Source organism: Lolium perenne, chromosome 6 (genome assembly GCF_019359855.2).
Source record: "Lolium perenne isolate Kyuss_39 chromosome 6, Kyuss_2.0, whole genome shotgun sequence".
Classification (NCBI taxonomy): Eukaryota; Viridiplantae; Streptophyta; class Magnoliopsida; order Poales; family Poaceae; genus Lolium; species Lolium perenne.
The window spans coordinates 251,090,637-251,096,775 of NC_067249.2; the positions used below are offsets into that span (position 1 = coordinate 251,090,637).

At 43.7% G+C, this 6,139-nt stretch overlaps 1 long non-coding RNA gene across 1 annotated transcript; it reads left to right on the forward strand.

Annotated features, from left to right (window-relative positions):
• The first annotated feature begins 2,036 nt into the window (after positions 1–2,036).
• Positions 2,037–2,806, forward strand: LOC127305140 (uncharacterized). The gene is made up of 2 exons (XR_007853696.2): positions 2,037–2,082; positions 2,169–2,806. It is a non-coding gene; the product is annotated as an uncharacterized lncRNA (long non-coding RNA).
• The last annotated feature ends 3,333 nt before the right edge of the window (positions 2,807–6,139 follow it).

Here is a 6,139-nt window from a genome sequence, read left to right on the forward strand (position 1 = left end):
ATGTAACATACCCTATTGGTATAAGTGGAATTACGTTTCGATACTAATATTATTGGCAGTTATAAATAAATTATCCATGCAGCTGATGGATGTAGTGATTACATAATCATATGGGTCACTCAATTTGGATATCTATATTAAAGTCCTTAAAGACTTATAAATCCAAATACAAAATTAAATAGCAACATATGTGTAATAATACATAAGTCACTCTATGATTTTAAAATAGTCAAACACAAATTGTGTGGTACAATTGACTATAAGAGCTCCTTCTTATAAAGGATTACTCGTACAATGATGATTGCTTATATGTAGTCATAAACAAAATCCCTAATTGGATTCTACATGACCTTTGTATATATCAATGCTTTTATCATCAAAGTTTATAATATACATGAAAGGTCCTTTCAATCATATCAAGGCGGAGATTTGGATTGAACCAAGTATTAACCAAGTTTATAACTTGAGTATATTCCTTCGGAATACATATCTATCAGTCTTTATATGTCCATAAAGTTTTGGAGAAATTAAATATGGATAAATCAAATCAAAGATACATATGGTCACACTATCCCTAACAGGGATACAAATTCATTCATACATTGTAGTAGTAATGGAGTGATATTGGACCTCTTGTTCCATATCTCAATACAAACTACATCATTCATGTGAATATTTTGTTGTCAACTTCTTTAAAGTGCAAGCCCCAACTAAAAGGTTGGTGTAAGTAATATCCTCCGATATATTTAAGGCTCAAATGATCTTGATTAATTCCCTTAGGAATATCAAGATTTGACCATCGTGTACTCTACATTGGCTATAATATTACCGATCCCAAAAATGCCATATCATAGACTGAATTCAATGAAAGAGCCTTCTAACTAAGAGAACAAAATAAACTCTATTGGATTCATATAATGACTGACCCCATTCAAGATCATGTGGTTGAGATTCAACAGAATCACCCACCATTATTTATCAAATAATACCACTTGTATTGCCCAAATGCATAAGGGTTAAATTAATATTTTCCAAACTAGGGAGATAAACACTTTGCAAACATATCATGTGAAATCTAACAGATTTATTCACAGTGCTTTACATATTTCCATATTCCTGAACTTAAGTTCATGGATTGGCGTGAGACAACTCTTAGTCTTGCAAAGTCCAGGGGGAGTAAAACTCCCAAATTATAACCCGTTGATGATCATTAGATCATATATTGTACTCTTTTTCCCTTAATGAGTTTTTCCTAATGGTTTCTCATAAAAGGTTTTTAATGAGACGATATAAATACAAGTGTTAAGATATGCCACATTGTTTTCTCCTTATATTTTTCCCATTGGGTTTTAAAGGAGTTTTCTATGGCACATCATATTGCACTCTTTGCAATATTTACACAAGATATATGTCGTGCCTCCTATGTTCCCCGCTGGGGTTTTTAAAGGAAGTACAAAAGGCATATTTATTGTTCTCCAAACTCATTCGTGAGGTTTTTCCTTTCTCTAAGGTTTTCTCATATGAGTTCTCATGGAGACAACAATCTTTACATGTTGTACTATTTTCTCCTTATTTTCCCCAAAGGGTTTAAAGGAGTTTTAACAACATATCAAATACAACTCTCCTCATATTTTTCCCACAGGGTTTTTGGGGGAGAGATTTTAAAGATGATGACTTTCAAGATGATAGAATATTTACAAAGAGCACAGTTATTTACAAGGATATCCTCATATATAAGCAAGAAGACTTTCAAGACTATGCGAGAAGATCTTAAAGATTGCACAAGAGATTTTCAAGAAACAGCGTTGTCCAAGGGGGAGTGTTAGAAGTAGGATAGCTTTGATATTAAGCTCACTAGGCAGTTATTAAGATTAGCTTAGGTCCTAAGCTAAGTAGGCAGTTAGTTTTGTCCAAACGCTGTAATACCGAAGAGGTGCCTTTGTAACCGCCTTATTGGCGTCTGTTCGGTGGGTATATATACCCCCAACAATCATCAATGAAACATCACTTGATTCTCTCAATCATTAGTTCCTAAAAGCATCTAGGCATCGGAAGGATCCAGAAGAGCAAGTCCGAAAACAGGTAAACTGACCAACTGAGCTTTACACAAGAATTCTCTTGTGTGTTTGGCCCTGATGCTCACTGTCTTAAGTGGGTCATGACCACAGATTCCTTGCAGGGCTCAGAAGATGTCGAAGTCCTTCATTCACACCAAGAAGTCCACAGTCGTGGGAAAGAGGTGGAGCAGAGAGATTCCTTACGGTACTGATGTTCCTTAGAGCCTTAATGGCTCGGTCAAGCAAGACAACAAAGACAAGAGCCGCATGCTCGCAGAGGTGGGGCGGCTGTAGAGCAACGGACGCCCCTGGTTGATGAGCGCTGCCGCTCTATTTTGGTTGCCCTGGCTGCTTGGCAGCCCGAGGCGTGCGGCTGGAGCTCGTCACTCTCCCATACATCAAAAATCTTGCGCGGTGCGATTTGTGTTGAGACTCTGACTGGGAATCAGCAGACCCCAAATCAAATTTCTTGTCGGGAGGCCATCACCAAACAAGGACGTATGGTTTTTGTCTGGTATGCAAGTCATGTATTCATATACAGCCCGGCTCTCCTTATGCTTGTCTTGGCGATGCTAGCCTGATTGGTCACATATATCTCTAGAAGGCATTTCCGATGCATCCTATTTCTAAAAAGTGTTCCCATTCAACTATTGGCTCCGCAACCATTGTCTTAAACATTTCCACCCCTCCTAGAGTGATGATTGCACTTTCGAGCATTTCTGTTGCTACATGAGAAAGCTAGTTATTTATACTCTAAGTGCAGACTTCATTGCTTCATCAAACTTCACATGCCAGCTGCTGCCCTTTTATTTTTTTTCTTATGAGTACATGTAGTAACTGAAGACAATTACCAATTGCACATGGCAAATATCACTACAACTGGTAGGGTTGCTCTCATCAAATCTGTAACTACCTCGCAAGCGATATATGACCTCGCCGCCTTGGCTCCTCCGAAAGGCATCATGAAGGCCATCCTCGTGTTGGAGCGTGCCTTTGGGTGGATTTGGATAAAGTTTCCGGAGTAAAGTATGATTCACTTTATTGGCTGAAGCATGGGAGGAGTTGGCATGTTGGAAGAGAGATTTGCGAGAGCCTTGAGGCTAAGATGGCCTTGGTTTGGTTTGAATGGACAAAGCTGGGATGTGCTTGGGTAGGTTGGAACAACCATGCCTTGACCTGGATATGGAGATCCTCTATGCCTACATTGCCATTGCCACCAGCGATAGCAAGGACCCCGTGGATGGCTACTGTGAGCTGCCCTGTGAAAGACATGCAGATATGTAAAACCACCATTCCTTAGGTCTGGCTCCATCTTAGTTGTGAAATAACCACATGCTATTATATGATTTCAATCTTCATTTTACTATCATGAAATTCTTAATTTTATGGATTTTTGTAGCTCGAGGAATAGAGCCATGAGGTGATTAAATCGTTATATCTGGATCTAATAAATATAATGGTTGATTGTTCCTTTTACAGTTTTCGTAAGGTGAATGGTGCAGGAAAAAGCTAATTACGAGTACATTGCAAAACAATGGATCAAGTGACTCTAATTGATCATTTTATGAATCAATAAAGATTTTCTGTTTCTAGTGATAAAAATTACTCCCTCCGATCAATTTGAACTAAAACCATGACAAGAATTATGGGGTAGAAAGCAACGTTTGAATTAGCTAAGCCTTTTGATCTCAGCACCTATTTCCAAGCCTTAGCACACTGCATATGACAAGAGTGTTTAGTTCACGTTGCTAATTCATCTAATGAAGATGTCACACACTCAAGATGCAGAATGCACGACGAACTGAGCCTCACAGCCTACAATGCATTTTGCAATCAATTAGGAGCAGTCGATATTTTTTGCGGAGCAACTAATACATACCGGAAGAAAGGCGGAAATGAGCGGGAGGGGCGATCTGGGCGACCCTGGCGAGCCGCCGCCCGTCACATCGGCCGGCGCTGCGCTACGACGTCGTCCTCGTCAGCTAACACTTGCGCCGGCGGCGGAGAATAGGTTCTCCCTTCTGCAAGCGGCGCCGGAGGAGGCTGCAGGCGACGCGTGTGACGCGGAAGATCACGTCGCCGTTCAGATCGCGGAGGAGGCATTGGAAGATTATCCATCTCGGCCGAGTTCGCCGGTGGTGCGGCGGCCTGGGAAGACCAACGAAGAGCTACTCGCCGATTTCTGGGTAGACGCGGGTTTTCCGTCGCCGTCATCGCGTTTTTGGAAGCGTTGGTCCACTCCCGTGTCGCTGACACAAGGTAAGGCTGGTGATGGTTTTGGTGCATGCAGGTCGTCGACGTCTTCTCCGGTCGAGGCAGGGCCGGCTCTAGGGGGGGGCAGGCGGGGCGGCCGCCCCCGGCCCCAGAGACCAAGGGGCCCCATCTGGGGAAGAAGGTCATGTAGCGCCGCCATTAGAGCGTGCAGGAAGCTTTTTCTCTCGTACCGATTCAGAGAGACGAAGGACGGAGCGAAGTCAGCTGCTTCGTAGTGGGCTTTTCTCCTTGAGTTAACTTGGGCCTTTTCTCCATTTTAGTTGGGTAAATGAGTGGAATAAGTGGGGTGGGGCCGGTGGGCCAGACCATTTACACAAGAGCGATCTGGAAAATGCATAAACACAATCAACCTACTCCTATTCCTTGTTTGAGCGCTGATTACTTGGTTCTGGAAAAAAGAACGCCGGTAGCTAAACTGTTGACCTTCAAAATAAAAGATAAATTTTATTTTGAAATCAAATAAAAGATAATTTTCGTCAAAGGCGAAACATCCAACTTCTTTTTTGGCAACCGCAAGATTTTAGTTTCGCCAAAGATGTACTAGTACATATTATTATCTTTTAGTTCTTGTTGAAATCATTTAGTACATACTATTACCGTGTTTACGTTAAGGGCCCGAGGTTTTAGTTTCGCCCCGGGCCCCAAAAAGCTCAGGACCGGCCCTGGGTCGAGGCTCCAAGGTCGCCCCGTGGTGGCGGGCGGTCGTCGTCAGCATCTCCGACGGGCCTGTGCCTTGTGCGCCCCATCGAGTCGGCAGCTGGAGAGGCCCTCTACCTCGACGCCGGGTTTCGCCGCTGTCGATCCTAGGGTTTTTCCTGGACGAGGCGCTGGCGGCGCATGCCGCATCTTCTTCGGGCGGCGAGCACCTCCTCCTCCTCTGGCGACCTCCTTCGTCTCCGGCGAGCACCTCCTCCTCCGGCGACCACCACCACCACCTCCTCATCCTCCTCCTCCGGCGACCACCACCACCTCCTCCTCCACCACCACCACCACCTCCTCCTCCCTCACCCACCACCACCACCACCTCCACCTCCTCCTCCACAAACAACATCCGGCTGGCCTCCTCTCCCTTTTAGCTCCTTCTCCTCCTCCTCCACCCACCCCACCCACCTCCGGCCGGAAAATTTCAAAAAAAAAAAAATCCCGATGAAATTGCCACCATTTTTTTTAATTTAAAAAAATTTGTGGCGCACCACCACTCGGTGCGCCACAAAAAGTTTCCTGTGGCACACGCCCATCCACTGAAGTGGCACGCCCACCCACAGAAATAAGACTTTCTTTGGCGCATGGGTCTGTGCGCCACATAATTCTTATTTTTGTGCCGAGAATTCACTGGCGCACCGTCCATGCGCCACTAATGAGCCTGTTCCTACTAGTGTTATTTGGTCGCTCTGGCTATGTAGAAATGATAAGATTTTTAATAATATTTCTTCCTCTCTTATGCAGGTCATATACCGGTGCACAGCTATGCTTCGCTCATGGGTGCCACTTTAGTGGATGAAGCATCGAGACCTCTTTACGGAGGTGTCTTCACGGTTGAAGGATACGGCGAGAGATATTTTTTCTCAATATGGGTGGCAGCGTGATCTTCACCTGGATCCACCTACCTAGTTTTGTTTTTTGTGATCTTTGGATTCTTGTCGTTGGATTTTTTGGTGTTTGTAACAGATATTTATACGACTGTGTGCATCCTAGCTATGCAGAAACCGGATTTGTTGGTTAAAGTAATAAAGTGTCCATTTTCAAAAAGAAACTAATACATACCAAAAAGGAAGGAGGACTCAGGGGCTCCCAACTCTGAACTACTC